Source organism: Plutella xylostella, chromosome 13 (genome assembly GCF_932276165.1).
Source record: "Plutella xylostella chromosome 13, ilPluXylo3.1, whole genome shotgun sequence".
In the NCBI taxonomy this organism is placed as follows: domain Eukaryota; kingdom Metazoa; phylum Arthropoda; class Insecta; order Lepidoptera; family Plutellidae; genus Plutella; species Plutella xylostella.
This window is the reverse complement of record NC_063993.1, coordinates 8,337,326-8,355,889: the sequence shown is the minus strand read 5'-3', so window position 1 is coordinate 8,355,889 and position 18,564 is coordinate 8,337,326. Positions and strand designations below refer to the sequence as shown.

The 18,564-nt window shown below is 35.9% G+C and overlaps 1 long non-coding RNA gene across 1 annotated transcript; it reads left to right on the top strand.

Moving 5' to 3' along the window:
• The first annotated feature begins 2,135 nt into the window (after positions 1-2,135).
• On the top strand, positions 2,136-18,230 carry LOC125489396. The gene is made up of 4 exons (XR_007266952.1): positions 2,136-2,353; positions 9,611-9,622; positions 15,880-15,883; positions 18,217-18,230. It is a non-coding gene; the product is annotated as an uncharacterized LOC125489396 (long non-coding RNA).
• The last annotated feature ends 334 nt before the right edge of the window (positions 18,231-18,564 follow it).

Here is an 18,564-nt window from a genome sequence, read left to right as displayed (position 1 = left end):
CTACTAAACGGGATAGGCTAGCTTAATAACGCCGTCTGCAGTATTAAAGTATATTTAACAGCGCATTAGATATATTCTGATACGACCAACTGAATACGTAAATATTTTGATCAAAATCTAAACATATTTTAAAAAAATTAGGTTGATTTTGGTGTGGACATTTTGTAAGTGGATCTTTTCCATTGCTCGCCAGTGTAGGTTAGCAACACATGGTGGAGTTACTTACTGTAGCCTGGACTGCACTATCGCTGTAGTAACTGAGTGCTGCCACACTAATCACTACTCTATCGCGTTGCATTTAGGCTAGGTACAGTCCACGTCACATTACATGGTAGGATATTGAACAATTTCCTGAATGCAGTGCCAAGTAATTATGCATTCTGACTCACATCCACCGTGAGCATGGCTGGGCGCAAACTTGGACCCTGGCTTATTGTATCGCAAGCAATATGAGCTGCTGCAGTTACAACAAAGGAAAATAAGGCATCTTTGACTATATGGGGGAGTGTTAAGAACTTATTTGAGTTAATAACTGATAAAATAATTTAAAAAAAACCGTTCCGGACAGCGGATCGTACTGATTAAATGATAATTACGGAGAGACAGACTTTTCGCATCTTGGGAGTTTCAAAAGTGACTGTTTAACTGGCAATAAACAAAGATTCCACTTCAGGTAGCCATATCCAGCCAGTGAATTATGTAATAAATTTATTAATTTATACACTATAAAAAATTGTCCCGTGTCATCCAATTACTTATTTTTCGTGACAAGGCTTGATATAGCTTCATAAGTATACGGAATCAAAGGAAGAAGTGCCTTATATCGTTCTTATTTTTATGTTGTTGGCGTCCCAACAAAGTACCTACTTTTACGACACCATTCCTTTATGAAGACCCTTGTTTGTATTGTATGGATTGCACCATCATTTTTATGTCACAACATTATTACGGGTCTACTGAAATGTTCTGTTTTTTCATGCAAAACTCTACCTAACAACAACAAAAAGAGCGTAGCCTTTGCTTCAAGAGGTTTTTTGAATATCGGCCGATATTCATGTTTTTCAGTAAAAATACCATGTTCTCACTCAGTACTCCATCACATTGGAGACCTCAATCGCAACAGCAACATTGTAAGGTTTAATAGAACAAAGGCGAAGATATTGCTAAACCGAATCGAATCACCCTGTATAAAGATTTATCGTCGCCCCGCCGCCCGCTAATGAAGTTGGATCGCGCTTCTAAAGCTAGTCTCTAACCACAATAAATACCAATTCCTCCAATGTACACTCAATACGACTTTACGATCAATCTAGAAGAAACACCGACGTGCGTACACATTTAAATTGAAAAGATAGATTTAGAATTCGTAGTTAATTAATTTCAGACTACTTAATACCTATCACAGAAATTTTATAATACACCCTAAAGCAGTTATAGTGTATGTTTATATGTGTAGGAGACTGCATAACATATTTAGATTTAGCTAACAATGCATTGAGTGATACTCAACATATTATTTTCATTTGAATTTGTTATGACACTAATTACTTCGGTAATATTTCATCGTTTTCTGTTTTGTATAGGCCCTCTCAGCTAAGGATACAATTGAAAAGTACTTGAAACTACAAGTTATTATGATCATTAAAAGTTCCGAAAGTTAAACTATAAAGTGCCTACTGAGAATACAAACCATAGTAAACTACACCTACGGTACATTTAGATGAATAAGTGTTTACCTTTTGTTTGCTGGGAAATCAGACACAATTGAAGCCAAATATTATTTGAAAGTTTCACATTTATACAGCTAATAGGTTGAAAGCCAAAGCGCCTTTCCAAATCAATAAAAAACAGACAAAAACAAAAAGTTAATCACATTTATAAACAATCTATTTTTAAAATCGCCGACCAATTTACTTATCTCGTAAGTGAACACGAACTCTAAGCCAATAGTTATACCGAAGCCAACACTTCAATCACAACTTGTGTCAAAATGTCACAGTGTCATATGTAATATCACGGCTGGGACATTGCGAACGAAGGTGGGATATATTGACCAAGCTGCTAGCCAGCCTACGTCATATTATGAGTCACTAGAAATCTATATCGATAACTCAATATAATTATACTCTATGGGGGTCTGAGGCAAGGTCTTTTTTAAAAGGCCTTGGACGACGTATAGTTATCAGAGGTTATGACCGCCGCTCCGGTTCGTACCTCGCTCAAAGGATATCACTTGCTATACAACGCGGTAATGCTGCGAGTATAATGGGTACCTTTGGGCCAGGTACGATTCGGGGTGGCCTTTTTGAGTGATTTTTGACGAGGCATATTGCTGATAACATTTGTTATATAGGTTAATGACGAAGCTATTCGCTTAAATTACCTTCCTAGATTATAATTATACTCTATAAAATAAAATATAATTATATTATCTTCACCGTCTGCGATGCGCTTTATCCATTACGATGAATTAAGTTGGACTGACGGTTTAAAAGTATTTGGAACGAATAAACGAAAACCCTGAAAAAAATTCTCAAAAAAACATATTAGTCAGCCCCAACCAGTACATAACCTGAGTTGGTCGAGCTACACCTAAGTAGTTTATTAAACGAAGATCGATTAGGGTAATAGCTCATGTGTTCCACTGATTTGTCATTTGATTGAGTGTACGGTGCCGTCTCGTGTCACTTGAGGTGTATGATTTACTGTTGGCTCTGGCGACGAGGTTGAAACGGTTGGCCGTATGTGTTATTCCTATCAATTGTCCTTAAAGACATAGAGACAGATATTTTAGGACCTAGTTAAGTACAGAAAAATTACTTAAACTAACATTAAATGTTACAGCTATGATATAGTTGACGGTCGAATGGCGTAGTGGTTAGTGATCCTGACTGCTATGCCGAAGGTCCCGGGTTCGATTCCCGGCTGGGGCAGATATTTGTTTAAAGACAGATATTTGTACTCGGGTCTTGGATGTTGATATTTATGTTGAATATGTATCTATCTATTATTTGTGTAGATATATCAGCTGTCCGATACCCATAACACAGGCTCTGCCTAGCTTGGGGTCGGATGGCCGTGTGTGAGATGTCTCCACATATTATATTATATTATATTATAAAACCAAAGTATATGTATACAATCAACATCCATACACCTAACCACTCTTATCACGGTAAACGGAAACCAAGTACTTATTAATTTGACACAATATTGTGACAGGAAATCACACTGAAGTAAGTAATAGTCCTTACCGAAATTGTCAACATGAAATAAAGCCATTCTCCAAACACTTTAGTAGAACCGTTGACTACCGATTCCATTTCTACTATTTATACTACCGAACATGAAAGTGAAGCACCTAATCATAAAAGTTATCAAAGGGAAGAAAGGAAAGTAAACAACATTTCATAACAGGAAGGGTGCATTTCCAAAGATAAACACTTTTTCGCTTTTCGCTGAAAAACATTCCTGCCTTTTCCAACAGTCCCCGAGTCTTTTCAGAACTTTTATGGCCCAAGCTTACTTTGTAAAAGTTGTTTTTGCAAGCTAATTCTGTCGATATTGCAATGTTTTATCATTCAAAACGAAAAGAGAGTTGAGGGGAAAGTTAGTTTAAATACTTTTCCGATATTCTTAAGAGAGTAATTTTTGGGAATGCTATTTTCATTAAGTACCTACTCTGTTCATAGATGTCCAACACTCAGTAAGTCTTTTATGGAAAGGGTTTATTCTACTAAATCTTGACTTTCAAGAAAGCAAACTTCTTAAATGATACAACATACCTGCAATGATTAAGATAGGTACATGCTCGCCAACCTGGTTTAGGTGATTGATTGCTTCAAATTATGCTTAACACGTTTTCAATCAGCCTGGCAATATATCTTGTGAGGCAGTCTGCTTACTTGCCCTTATAGGGTAAAGCCGAAAAGGTTTCACGGCTAAGAAAGTACTGAACTCAAAATAAGTTAAATAGTGCAATTTAAGTTTTTTTTTTGTAACTTGAATGAAACGATATTTCCGAAATTTTAGCAATAAAACGGTAGTGCATAATTTCTCTAAACAATTCAAACTGCAACCCAAGAGACGACTCGAGTTTATTGTTATTGAAGTTATAATTATGAGTTTCGTCATTTCATATACGAGTGTAGCCACCGCCATTTTCCATTGTAAAACACAATAATATACTAGACAAAAGTAGGTTGAAGTGAACAGCACTTTTATAGGCAACCTTTATGATTTTACAAAGATAATTTCAGACACAATAACCATACAAACCCCACTCATATTGTTTAATGAATTCGCAATGGCGTCGAGTTTTAAACACTTTGAAGGGTCAGTGGTAAATGGCAAGTCGACAATGAGAGGGACTTAATTAAATATATCTAGAGCTCTCGCCCGCCTCATTACAACTTTATTAAATGTTGTAAAGGTTACTCAGCCTGCTATCAATGGGGTTCGCAAATAAGTATTCAATGAGTCATTATTTTAAGACTTTTATTTGAGTTATGTGACAGTATTTTCTTAATGTACTTAAACATTTATACAGCAGAGTGTGAGCACCACAGCGCGGCGGTGCCACGTGAAGAGGAAATACCTTAAATATTGGACAATGGTCATTTTACTTAAAGGACAATTAATTTTATTTTAAAAAGATTTTGACATAGGTACCTAATCGCGAGGCTAAAAAACATTGCCTTATGATACCTTTTACTTTAATGATAGAAAGATTCAAAGTTACATTAATTTTAACATTCATATTTAATAAAAAGGAATGCTTTTGTTTTGCAATTTCAAACCTCTTTTTCATACTAATACTACGTATTTAACTTGCTGCTAACAGCAGTTACTTTTTCGCGATTTCAAAGCTGGCCCAATAATAACAGTTTCTAAATAGTTGTTTGACCTGAATGGGAATTGGTACTTTCACTAATAAAATTCTACTCGGTATATACATACTATTTATTGCTTTGTCTGGAGCACTGCTTTTGATAAACCGGGATTTATGTGTATAAAGATTCACAAATTGAATTATTTATGGGCGAGATAACTTATTATTGGCAACAACTGGAAAACGTGTCGCAAATACCTAATATAAATTTAAATAACTGCACGGGGTATTATTCAGAAATTCTTATAATTGAAAAATCAAAACCTTAAATTTGTAAAATAACACTTTTGATACTTAGGATAGGATTATAATTTCTGCATATTGTATCTACTGCATTTTGTTTTACTGATATACTACTATTTAATACATTGTAATTAAGATTTCGTTTACTTATTAATTCTGTTCTTGTGTACAAATAAAGAATATTCTATCTTTATCTATCTATCTATCTATTTATTACTTGTATTAAAAATAGACAGTAGTAGTATCTCTCTCCATAAACTCGGTTCATTTCTGTCCATTGAAGTGAACATTGGCTTCAAGCAACAGTTATGTTTCTGCTTCACTGTATTAACCGTCTCTTTTTGCTCCCTTATTAACATAATTAAGTTATTAGCAGCCTACTGGCTCTGATATATATGTTTTATAGAACACAGCAGAGCTAACAAGACCGATTCTGAAGGCACAGAAACTGAATAAAGCACCAGCAGTAACACTGAGATTACGAATCGTAGAAGCGTTGGCATGAGAATGAGATTCCTATTCTTTATTGTTCTTTTACTACCAACCAATTACCCAATTACTTTTAGTCATCACAAATAATTCGGAAAATTGAAATTATATTATTATTATATGTGGGGGGGGACATCTCACACACGGCTATCCGACCCCAAAACTAGGCAGAACCTGTAATATAGGTATCGGAAAGCTGATATATCTACACAAATAGATATTTAGATACATATTAAATATAAATATCAACACCCAAGACCCGAGTACAAATATCTGTCTTTAAACAAATATCTGCCCCAGCCGGGAATCGAACCCGGGACCTTCAGCATAGCAGTCAGGGTCACAATTAGTATAAAGGACTCGGTAGCTTTTCCCGCGAAGTTCACGTTGCCTTAAGTTTTCTTGTCAAATAACTAACTATGCCATAGAAAAAATATGCTCCAGCCGTTTTCCCGTGAAATAGTTACAAACATCCATACATACTTACGAACTTACGTGTTTAAGGCGAAGCGAACCTCGCATGAAAGTTGCAGAAGGTTCGTGCATATCGCGACTTAGTCTTCAATAAAAGGTGTTCGGAGCTACTCCAACATTCGCAGTACAATATCGGCACTCAGCCCCTGTAGTCCCGTTGTCCCCGTAACTGTGTCCCCGTTACGGGGACAACGGGACGTCATTTTCTTTTCGTTCCGTTGTCCCCTTTGCGGGAAATAGTGAACGGGGACAACGGGCCGTCAAAATTTTACGTGTCGTTGTCCCTTCCGAATTCTATTAGCACGAAAAGGACAAAATAAAATGAAACTTATCTTAGACGACCGAATGGCGTAGTGGTTAGTGACCTGTGAGTACCCTGACTACTGAGCCGAAGGTCCCGGGTTCGATTCCCGGCTGGGGCAGATATTTGTTTAAACACAGATATTTGTTCTCGGGTCTTGGATGTGCCCGTAAAATGGCAATAGGCCCGCCCCCTATTACATTGGGACTAACATAACACTCTGGCGAATAGTGGGTGCAGTCATACACCTCTGCCTACCCCGCAAGGGAGTATTTATTTATTTATTTATTTATACTTTTATTGCACAATATACAGAAGTAAATATGTACAATTAGGTGGACTTAATGCTAGAAGCATTTTCTACCAGTCAACCTGCAGGAGGTACCGGGAGCAAATTGTATGGGAGTGCAAAAAAAAAAAAAGAACTCTACACGATTTTAGAGAGAAAAAAAAAAAACAAATAAGTGCAACAAATAAATATAAAATCCTGCAACAATTTATACTTATGGAGTTTACTAATAGATAATATATAATCCTATATGCCTAATATATATATATATATATATGTATATATATAATACATAAATAATATTATTATATAAACACACAACAATAGAGGTGCAAGAAAAGATGATCTTTCTTCAATTCAATACAATTTCTTCAATTTTTCTTGAGTACAATGCGTGAGTGTGTGTTTTTTTATCTGCGCTTTTGTTTCGCGGCAGTATTTCGTCTTGCCGTTAGCGCATCCTTTAAAATTTACACGTTCATCAAATTTGCCAAATTATCACCCAGGTTAGTTATGGATTGATCTAAGCTAAAAAAGTGATTTGATGTGAAGATTTTATATAAAATTCATGAAATTCTTCTTCTATCGTGTGAATTCACTAAGCTAACTTCCTCCAGTGTTTTGCTACTCTTATTGCGAGATCATTGGCCTTCACCAGGTCTCCTTGACTGCACTTTGGGGCATTAGGTTAGGACACTATAAGGTGTGACGTAGTCTGGAGGCTTCCGCAACTGCATAGAGTGCTGGCATTGGCTGGGAGCATATCCCATCGCCTTAAATTGTCCTTAAGCTAAAGTTAAAAGTACTAAGCATTAATTCATGAAATAAAAAATATACTTGTGTTTTTTTAGTTTATTTTGAGAACGGGGACAACGGGTCTGATTTTTTATTTTTTTATTAAGTGCCGCTGTCCCCGTTGAGGAGCTCACGTCCAACGGGGACAACGGGCCTGATTTTATTTATTTTCTGAAACTACCGTTGTCCCCGCTTAACGGGGACAAGAATTACGGGGACAGCGGGACTACAGGACTCAGCCTTATCAACTGTTGCAGTGATGCGTGAACAAATCCGTACTAGCTGAACAGTTCCTAGCATACAGTGGAGTGGTTATACACTCTTTGATATCTTCGTTGCCCTGTCTTCGAACGTTTTGTGAGTGTCGTTGACTTTAAATAGTGGAAAATATTGGTAATAACCGATAACATAGCTTTTTGTTGGCTTCAAAGGTAATAAGAGTGACTAATAGTAGAGGTTGGTTTTAGCAATAAGGCCGCTGTTCTGTACAGTTTTAATAAAAAATTGCAAATAAAGTATATATTTTGTGTTGTCATAATATTGTTTAGTGATTAAGATGGAAAAACACGGACTCGGTGTGACATGTTCATACTCAATGAGTGATTACACATAGTATAGATTAGTAAAAAAAATATAAACTTTATATTAAAACTATTAAAAGTAACGTAGATTTTTTTCATAATAATAATTAAGTGCTACACTTTCCTACGTTTCTGGCATAGATACCGCAACTTTGGCTGAAGCTGTACCTCTCGACATCGGCACGGTGTATTTCAAGTAAGAAATTAAATTATACAGCATGTTGATGAAAATGTAAATATACAGCGGGGAAATTAATTCACTTCATTATAGAAGTGGTGACGCTCACGAAGGAAATAGAAGGTATTTTAAATCTCATAGTTAAATGGTAGTGCAGAGAATGCAAAAAGGGGCAAACTGCGCTGCAAAAGTAGTTAATAAAATAAGGTATAAGGTTATAATTAGGTATATATTTATTTATTATTTTATTTATTTATTTATAAACATTGCAGTGATACATAGGGTACAGAAGAATTCCCACAAAACCAATATTTTTGGTTTGACTGTGGGTAAACGGTGACATTTTAATTAAGCTGTTATTTAAAAATTAACAAAATAAACAATATATTGACTGTGTCAAGTGAGCAGTGCAAGGAAGGCACCACTCTCAATACACTCCCGGGCAATGAAATAGTTCCACTCACAAAATTCTGATTCTAAAGGACCCCAATGTTTTCAAAGATTTAATTTTACATTGGAACAAAATATTACCGTTTCTAGTTGGTAATATCCTGAGGCTCTGTTAAATGTACTTCAATGTTGCAGAACACGGTATTAAGTTAGCCTTTTCCGTTTAGAAGTAATTTTGTGCTTTTCTGAGTGGAACCTTTTCATTGCCCGTGAGTGTAATAATCTACTTACCATAGATTAGTAATTCCACATCAAGCTATGTCATTTCAACTATTAGTCATTTAGTACCGAGATTTGAATATAATTACAAAGCTGTTTTAGTTACTTTTCATTGAGCAGCCAAAATAGGTCGGACGAATAAGTTTCCTATGTGCTCGACGACGAATAAAAGTTGCTGGCAAGCAAGCAAAAACCAAAATGAATGTGATATGTTCGCGCACACAATCTAACTCCGTCCCCGGCCAAATCTATAACGACAAAGTTTTGATTTAGTGCTTATAGCTGTCGTGCAGGACCTCTTTAAAGTTTTACTCCAGTTTTACAACGAGTAATAGAATAAAACTGTTGGAACAATGTCCGTGCTTTAGCATTCATGCCCGGCGAAACATTATGGAAATGTTCAAACTTATAGCTGCAGCGATTGCAAAACGTAAAGCGTAATGTTTTCCAATCAAATAAATATCCACCCCTGTTTGGAGAGAGCTTGTTGCGAGCAGACAACTGGTTCGTGGAAGCTATCATTTGGGTAACAAGTCTGGGGTGGTACTTACACGTAGAAAGCTGGTTTATAATCCGAACATTTATAATATTGATATTAAATAAACAAAATTTATTACGGGGATCATAAAAAGACCCCAACATTTAATTAACAGATATAACATTAAAAAATTTATATTGCTGGGACGCTTTTAATGTACAGGGTGTTGCAAAAGTATCATTTTCCATAGAAACTTTGTTGTTCACGTGACTTTTACTATGGAGAATAACTTTTTTTCGCGAATTTTGAAATTCTGACTTTATTTTCGGCCTTAGATATAACATGCTGCACGAGTAAGTTTCGGCTTAGTATACTCTTTTTGCAACACCCTGTATGTAGAGCCATAATATTTTTTTCATCTAAATAATATTATGAAGTTTTTTATATCTTATAGACGCAGTACTTACGGTCTAGTTGAATTTTATGATCGTATTACTTACTTATAACATAATTTATGTGTACCTAACGTCTATAGATTGGCAAGTTGCTTGGCGACCCTCCTTGCGGGGTGAAAGACGCGGAGGGGACGAGGTACCCAAGACGACAGCGGGTAGCGGGAGGGTAGTGGGGAAGGGCAACGCGTGCACTGCATGTCATTGTTACGGCAGTCTCGGCCGCGCAGCCGAGGCGGCCACATGTCTTATATAGTCTGTCATAATTTGAGTGCGACCCACATGAGATCATTGATCCTGAGACCATTAGTCTTAGGATGAGTGTTGAGGCCTTTTTAATATTATCATTATATTATTATTAGGTATCTATAATTCGTCAACAAAATAACGTTAAAAACAACAAATCGTATAATGTCTCAATATAGGGGCTTCTTGTAGAACAGCGTACCGGATCAGTCATGCTACGCGGCTAAAGGTTGGTACTGCGCAGTCAGATACGAAAAAGTAAACAACAAAGACGAAGAGTCCATATGACAGTGCGTCAGTTGTCAGTTCTTGTAACTAGGAAAGCAACCAAAATTTATGTGATTTAATGAAAGTAATTAATGAGCAAAACACAGAGAAAAATTACAAAATTGATGAAATTTTGAAAGAAAATGGTCATATCGTGCTTCGCCTACCCCCATACCACCCGGAATTAAATCCTATTGAACTTGTGTGGCGGTACGTGAAAGGCGAGCTCGCAAGCACGTCGATTGACTCTAACTTAGATAAAGAGATAAAAGACTTAGAGTTGCTTTTCTCTAATTATTCGCCTAAAAAGTGGAGAAATTGTGACGACCATGTCATAAAAAATTAAGACGAATATTATAAATCTGATAGAGTATTTGACGATGTATTGGACAGGTATGTTATTGTTTATTTATAATTTATTGTAAATTAAACATAAATTGGTTTTTGTCTTAGATTTATAATTGAAGTTAATGAAAACGATGATGAAGATGAGGATGACGACGACGATGAACAAGTTCAAACAGAGAGTGAACATGAAAGTGACATGGAAATTGATTTATAAAATAAAACACTTTTACATAAATAAATTCAAATTGGTAGATATTCTGAAGGTAAACATCCAAATTTTAATGCTGTCAAACTATAAATTTTAAGCTAAATATGACATTTACGGGAACACTCATAGAATAAAATTTTACTTACGTCAGAAATAGTTACAAGCTGTCGCGAGATTAATCCGGGCACACTTTTCTACGTGTGTAGCATGTCGTGCTACCTCGCCCCCGCCACTTCTTTCACCCCGCAAGGAGGGTCGCCAAGTAACTTGCCGCATTATAGTTCCATCTTTTTAAGACAGAAGTTCGTCATCAATAAAAATACTCCTTTATAAGTACTGGAACTGTAAAGCTAACTTAACTTTGTTAATGTGTCAATATTTTTTTTTGTTTCTTTCTTCCTTTAAAAAAAGCTTCCTGCACGCAGTAGTAAGCAGATCTTTTGAGGAAGTTATTGAAATCCGTCAAAAAACAAAGCAATTTTATTTTATCTTTTCCCCGCTGAAGGAAGCGTATGCTACGATGCTACATAACAAAAGGAGTCCCTGTTGTTATGATAATTCCGTAAGATACAACCGCTGCCTCGATCCGGCCTAGACTGACGTATGTACGTATAAATAATGGAACGTCTTTGCACACTCGTCGGCGTATTCTAGAGTATGTTGCACCATGGTATAAATAAATAAAAATACCTATGTGGGGACATCTCACACACGGTCATCCGACCCCCAAGATATACAGAGCCTGTAAAAGATAGCAGGATATAAACAAATGTACAGGATAATGTTAGTTAAGATTAACTCGAAATAAACTTTCTTTTATCTTTCATCTTTTAAATACATATTATAAGGCCTACAGTACAGAAAATAGAAAATACAAAGACTTAGACATATTAACACCCAAGACCAGAGTATAAATGTCTGTCTTTAAACAAATATCTGCCCCAAAAGGGGTTCATTCATAACTCCCAAAATTTTACCTAACAGCTCACATTTATATATTATTACTTATCTTGAACTTTTTTATCTTATCTTATCGTTAATTACTGTATATTTGTGTAGTAATTGTGCTATGCACGTACATACAGGGGCCAAATTAGTTATTGAATACACCATATAAAGGCTGCAGTTTACATGAAAACTTAGGAATATTGCCGCTGCTGCCACACAGACGCTGAAACCTTCTTGAAAAGGCCTATCTTATAACACATGTTGCTCAGCACATATTCTTTAAAAATAGTTACTGCAGCTACATCATTCTTTATTTTCTTTATTTGATTATACTTTCTTATTTATTTTTCACTGTAAACGTCTGAATTCAGAGAAGAGATCAGTTTACTGGCAGAAATGTAATGCGAAATCCATATCATTCCATCTGACGTTCTTCTACTATGGACTGTATTAAAACAAAGGAATGCAACGGCTCTGGAGCACATCGAATCGTGAGATTCGTGAGGTTATCGTGAAGTCAAAACGATGACACATTTACAAAGTAGAGAATTACCCTGTTTATAAAAAAAAACATAATATTGTTCGTCGCCCAAGTTTGAAAAAACAGTACAATACTCGTAGCTCAAACTTTCAGTAACTTGTTAACTTATGAATAACAGTGTTAGTGTCAAGTTCAATATATTTTGAATCCGAAGATCGTTTTCAAAACAAATTCACGAAAGGGGGCTGTTTTTCTCAAGTTAGTAGAATCTCTGCAGTACTCTTGGTGGAGGCTCGTAGACGATCTGTCACTGCTGTAGGGATGTACACTGTCGTGCGTGATTGATGGAACGTATATTAAATAAACCGCCTCAATATTACGTTTCAAACACATGCCTATAGATTGATCGATCGTCCCTTATGAAAAGAACAAGAACTACCCAAAACTTAGACCGCGGGACATAATTTGATTTACTGTCTTTCTTACGCGACATACGAGATATAATACATAAGCAACTCTAGCTCTACTTCAAAACTGAAAATAATGCTGCATTCATAATATTTTGTTCTCGCCATTGTTTTTCAAAGTAAATACTCGCAAACCCATGCATCATCCCTCACATATTCCACAGACTGCGGGTCATTAATCATGGCTTAAAAACAGCGTGACTGATGAGTGTATTAAAGAGATAAATTGTAAGAAAATTCACGAAAGCCAACACCGACCGCTCATAGCGAACTTGTGATTTGTACGGTTACTAACAAGAAGCCAGAAAACAAAGAAATATTTCACTCTTGTAATGGATTGAAGTGAGCTCCAAACTTTTCGCATTGAGCAACTTCTTGAGCAAATTTATCCCTTGAGAAGTGCGCCTTATACATCAAACTGCGAGCAATTTTTAGCTTTATAAGTGGGTCATATTAATCGTATTGTTTGTTGTAAAACCGCTTTAATGCTACCCGTATAGCCCTTTTGTTGCAGTCACGAAACTGCTCCGCGTCTACAACATTGTGACTTGTTTTACTGACACTATACTTTTAAAGCTCTTTTAAATGCGAAAAAGAGAATATTTTACACAGGAAAATTGCCTTTCAGTAAGCTTGTCTAGCCCGAAAGTTTTTATTTACTCGGAGGATTAAATTTACTAAAAGTACTCTTAATAAAAAAACGCAAATTGGAAAACATATTTTTGCCCGAACAAAAGCACAGAGCTTTGTATTTTTCTGACAAAGCTGCAAGCAATATCTTTCTTCAACTTTAATTAAAGTAAACAAGCATTTTCGTAGTAAGTACCTACACATGCTTGATGAAGTTTCATATACTGTGCTTATTGCAACTATGTCCTTTAAAAGGTCGGGTAAGACGTCTTCCCATAAAACTTGGAAAACAATCAACTTTCCCGACGAAGAAAAGTTACGAATAGTTGATCCCTGGAGCTAAACCCGTTAGACTCAGTTGAGTTTTCTTGATAATGTCTTCTATACATTACTAATAGTCCAACTGCACTCGCGACCTATAAAGTTCCAGTGACATAGCAACTCCACTCCATCTAGTTTGTAGTATTGTTTATGAAAGGTTTAATGCAAAAAAGGAGGCTTGACTGGGGCCAACCGTAGGTACAAAACGTAAGTGGTTATGGGTGACATTTTCAACCTACAAGATTGAACAATGGTTCAACTTCATAATACCTAACAGCTAAGTCAAGTAGGTCTACGACCTACACAGCCCAGGGTAAGGCAGGCCAAAGTGACTGCTCTTAAGGCTGTCACTAAAGCTGGAAGAAAATCAGAATCTGTCAAATCTAGTGAGGGGGGGTTGAGGTATGCGGGGCGTTCTACGGACAATGACATGAAATTTTAACATAGTACTCGAAAACATAAAAGTGAAGACATGCCACTTTGTTAAAAATATACTAAGTAAGTAATATTGTTTTGTGATACGAAAATATTTATTTTTATTTGAAAGTATTTTTAATATTTAATAATTAATTATATATAAAGTCGTACCCGTGCCGATATTTATACAGGTTGTTGCAAAAAGGGTTTAATACTATGCCGAAACCTACGTGTGCAGCATGTTATTGATGTTATTTCTAAGCCAGGAAATGAAATCAGAATGTAAAAAAATCGCGAAAATATTATCAGAGTTTAATAGTTCAGGGTGTTGTATTAAACTCTGCCCCCGTGTAATAAAAAAAGTATAGTTAGCCGAAAGGGCGTTACTCAGGCGTCACTCTGAAAAACTTTTATCCTACGTAATTTTTTATATTCATGAAAAAAACGCTTCTTCATATAATTTTTTTTTGGTCACGTGACCTTTTAGTTAGACGACCTGTTTTTTTTTGGTGTTTCAAAAGCAGAACAGTAGTTTGCAGAACTCTGCATATACAGGGTGTCACAAAAGGTTACGTAGCTGGCAAAGGGATATGGGGAGGTCACCAGAAAAATAATAACATGTAAGTACCCCCGCAAGGGAGTACATTAGTACAAGGCGAGAGTGTGTATTTTTTTTTTAAGTACTTATGTGTATTTGGGATATGATAGAAATAATATTTTTGTTTCTTAAAAACCAAAAAATTTACACCTTGCTGCGCTCTTTTGCTCACTGTAAGTACACCTACAAATATTGCTGTATTAAAAAAAACGGTTTTGTTATAACGATTATAAAAAAAAAGTTATTTTCATGTCAAGGAGTCATTTACCTAATTAAGATTTCACTCAACAGCAGGTGAACTGAAAAAATAAGTTCTAGTTCTATCATCACTTTAGATCGCAAACATTGTAACTCCACTTTTCTCGGCGAAAAGTACTCTTTGGTGTCAATAGAAACGTTTTTTGAATTCACATGTTTTCCTCTTTATTCGAAAAAAAAAACTGTATTCCGCATTTTACCATTTGTTTTCCTCTAAACCCCAAACCGTGATTTTTAAACAAGAAAACTTAGTAATTATACCCTTTATTCTCATATACAACGTGCGATGTAGGCGAACGTGAACGAAAACTATGCAATAAGCCTTTGTTTTTATTACTACTTTAGTAAATTACAATAACATACTCAACAATGTTAATTTTTTTTGCAATGTTATGTTGTTAAATTAAGATCTAATATTTTATTAACATGAAGTTACTTTCAACTTTTTTTTGCATCTATGCGTCGAATCACAGCATGACGGCTGCTGCAGCTTCCTGCTGTCCTGTCCTCCAACCAATCCCACCAGTACTGCAGGTTGCGTCGAATACGAGCCATTCTCTTCGACTTGACAAGACAGGTGCTCCCGGAAGGATCATAGATCGCACGGAACCCGTACCGTATAGAGGCAACGGACTCCTTTGCGACAGCCCCCCAGATTCGGAAGTAGCCCATGCACTGCATGGCGAGCACAGCTGCAGCAATTTTTTCGTAATGAATCATTTTGATGTCATCCCCGAAGGAGGCTCTCAGCCTACCTCACGACCTGTGTGACATTAGAAAAATGCACTGTGCTAACGCCGTTTGCGAGCTTGATTTGCAGGACCGCGTTGTATGCCAAGTTCCACAGCAGAGGGGTCCAAGACCTACCGCTGTGGAACTCCGCAACTGAACTTCTTCAGTGAAAACAAACCCTCTCTTTTCGCATCCTTAATGTACTTGTTAGACACGTATGACCTCTGTCAATTTTCTGCAGATAAGAAGACAAGTGATGGTATACAAGAGCCGCCCTAAAGGTTCGCCCTCTAGGGGATAGAGTTGAACGCGGTTACTATTTTTAAGCAAACAGCCAGCGCAACAACTCGCCCGTGGTTCTTATCCTGCTCCGACAGTGAACGAACGCAAAGTATTGTACCCACTATTCGAATCCGCATTTCGGATGCCAAACTGACTGTCCGAAAGGTCGAAACCGTACCACCACAGAGGTATGACTCGTTCGAAGAACTTATCAGGCTCTTACAGCAATCAGATGTGTCGGTACACTGAAAGATAATCTACAGGCCTGCTTTATTTATTTAGGAGCACTAATGGCCTCCTTTCAGTCATTGAGTCACTGGCACTCAGGCTGCGGTTGAACAGGAAGATAGACTGTCTAAACAAATCATTTTTAGGCTAGTTAAAAAAAACTTTAGGTGGGTAGTATGCCAACTAGAACTACAAATAAAACAGTATTTTTGTCTCCTCTAAAATTTGGTCACGAGGAGTTACGATGATTACGATCTAAGGTGACGCTGACGATATTTTATACAAGGTATTGAAAAAAGGGTATAAAGCTTAGCCAAAAGTGGATTTAGGTGCCATTCTGATCCACTTTTCTTCTACAATTTTGAAAATTCACGTAACAAAACCTTTTACATAAAAACTTATTCGATCACGTGACTTTTTACTATAGAGACCGAATTTATTTTTCGAGAATTTCCAAAACTTGGAGAACAAAAGTTGTTCAGAATAACCCCTGAGTCAAACCCTTTCGGCACAGTATACCCTTTTTGCAACATCCTGTATAGGTAATATCAGGTTTATAAAAGACCTGGGCCTGTAGAGTGAGACTCGGCATGGGGAGTCATAATTTATAGATCTTTTAGGTTGCAGTGGCGAATGGGCACTGGTAGCCCTGCCCTTTTCTATAACTATAACTATAACTATAGGTAATTTTATGGCAATTTAAAAATGGTATAACATTTATCTATTTGAAAAAATCATTAAAAATATACATTACCTATCACCCTAATTTAAAAAAAAAATTCAGCCCTTACTTTAAACTTATAACACCCCTCTATTTCCTTCAGGGGTTAAAAAACCTGTGTATTTAATATTTTCTTATGAGTTTTTTTTTTAAAACTAGGCTCTTACATAGTTGTACATAATATTATGCGGTATTTTATTCCACTTGTAACGCATAAAATTCATAGCTACAGTAAACATTTCATTTTTTTCATGGCGAGATACAGTCGCACTTAACCGCTTTTTTGCAAAGCTTGTTAAATAGATTTAAAAAATTATGTAAATTTTAGATCTTCAATTTTTAAAAATACTTACTTATTTTAACAACCTGTAGTGTACAGACTACCACATCTTAAAATATATATATTTTTAATTAACTACGGTTTTTGGTTTCAAATAAAACAAATTATGAACTTACTTTTCAACACCCTGTATATTGTGTAGCTTACCTACCATACACAACCGTTAAAATAAAATAAATTACCCCTCAGAATATAAACAGGCTCGCGCTTTGGCATACTGCATTGACCGTATAGTTCTTATTCGGAGAATCTAATAAGTGTCATTATGTGCAATGTTTACCTTTATCTATGCATCTGTAACTCTATAGTAAAAAATGTAAACAAATCGAAAAGGCGAAATGTTTTCTAAGAATTTTCGGCTTTTCTGCATCTAAAATGATTAGAAAATTAACTTTCCATAGCAAATGCATATGTATTATAATACTTGTAGTCATAATTTGTTGATTTAATCAGTTTTTGTGAAATATTTGATAAAAAATAAAATGGCGTGGGTATCGCTCCTAACAGGCCGCCACCAGGGCGACGACTGAAGAAATCTGAAATCTGTCACGGTGTCATCATTTTTAAACCGGAATTTATTAGTTTTTTGCAAAAAAAGTTGACTTCTGGTCCATTAAATCCAACTCTTTAAGGTAACTTTGTTAAGAATTTAATTACCTACACATACATATAAGATTCCATGAAAATGGGCCCTCTGATTTCGAGGGTTTTTTCATAATAAGTCAAAAAATGGCAAAAGACATGGTGTGTTTGCAATTTTTTTTAACATACTTATTATAATCCTGCACTAATTTATAAGCAACTAACATGTTCAGTATACCCTCTGCTACAAAATATATTTTTATCAATGTGATAGAAGCCACCGTTTTTCCAATCTAATCAAGTATATCAAGCCGACTTTAGCATTTTAGCTTTAGGGATCCCCTTAATAGCAAAGTTTTGATTTATATCACCTCGTATCACCCTTTCCCAAATTCACCCCTCTAATACTGCACCGTCTGGCTACCTACTAAAAACAAAGATGTCTAATTAGCTGGAACTTTTTTATCAAAAGACCCTTCAACTTCTTTGATAAATGACTTATTAAAAGGCCCACTTTATTTAGGGTTCTGTAGCTCAAATGGGAAAACCTAAACGATTATCATCTTCCTTAGTATTCTGACTTTAATTCATTCAGAAGTATGTTATTTACACCTTTCAGATGCGGATTCAGAAATAGGTAGAAAAAATAT